The sequence below is a fragment of the Sprattus sprattus genome (genome assembly GCF_963457725.1).
Source record: "Sprattus sprattus genome assembly, chromosome: 7".
NCBI lineage: Eukaryota > Metazoa > Chordata > Actinopteri > Clupeiformes > Clupeidae > Sprattus > Sprattus sprattus.
The window spans coordinates 32,164,919-32,166,281 of record NC_137926.1 but is presented as its reverse complement, the minus strand read 5'-3'; positions in this window follow the sequence as shown (position 1 = coordinate 32,166,281).

The window sequence follows — 1,363 nt, the reverse complement described above, 5'->3', positions numbered from 1 at the left end:
AGTAGTCAACACCATGGCTGAGTATTTCCACCTTGGAACTGCAGTGTGATCCAAAACACGGAATCAGACCGCCTGGGTTTCATACGTCACATACCCAAGGAACCAATCCCTTCAATTTGGGGGTGAGTCTTTACCTATCACTAGCATAAGGCTACAGAGAAGCCAGTACTCAAATCTGCAAATACTCAATGAGGTATGATGTGTAGTCATAGCCAAGCCATTTTAAGGCTGTGAAGGTTTGTTTTTTGCATGAAAAAAGTAATTCTTGTAATTTTGAGGAACAGAGATGTGTTTTAGGGGTTGAATCAATGCCTGGAGAACATCATCTAGGTCAGTCTTTCATTTGTTTCATATCCCTGGATTATTTTTAAAATGGCGTTAGTTTAAATTCTATAACAGTTATCTGGCCTTCAACAACAGTATTTCAATGAACAACATTCAGTTTGTTGAAGGTATATTCTTTCCAACACAAGCACCAATAGAATGGCCATGAAAAGAAGGGATGGGGAGTCACAGTTCAATAAGAAATGAAACTAGAGAATGTCAAGTGATCCAGACAAAACAAGAAGAAGGGCCTGAAAGATTGAGCGGGAACTCTCCGTATTGTTGCCAGGCGATGCACCGTTTTCATCAGTCACTGGCTTCCAGCATTCTGCCACTGGATGGCAACATATTACAAAAATATCTCACCAATAGGGAGATGGGCCATTCTCTCATGATGCTGTAACTGGGCAGAGGGAAGGCTGTCATCATCGTAAATGGTTGTGAAGATTAGAGTAACATTATTACGGCTCCAACTGATGCATCTTAAAATCACTCACTGTCACTTATATATTTACTCCTGTAGTTGCTACTCGTCAGCATCTCACCACAAAAGAACAAGAGACATTTTGTTTCAATAGCAAGAGAAACAAATACCTTTTATTTTAAAAATATCTCACTGCTGATACAATACACTTTACCATATATACTTTGCATTAATATTTCTTACATGATAGAATTACAAGATTTGATACAATTCACATAAAGAATATTTAACATTGAAACCATTTGTAGTGTAAAAACATCAGAACACCAAAACAAAAATGAGACTTTCTTCAAGGGATAAGAGCATTGGGGGACGGATCCAGTCAAAAGAGAAGACAGGAGGGCCTTAACTTGCATGTTGTTGTGAACAGGCAGTATGGAGGTACGTCTGGTAGGGGAAGGCGTATGTGTGAACTGAAGCGTGTGTGTGAGTGTGAATGTGTATAGAAGAGTTCCTATTTGACACCAGCCCTGCACCTCCCATCCTCAGCAGCACAGGGCATGCTTCCTGCTGATAGCTTCCATAGGTGCCAGCCTTCCATGTCTGGGCCTGGAC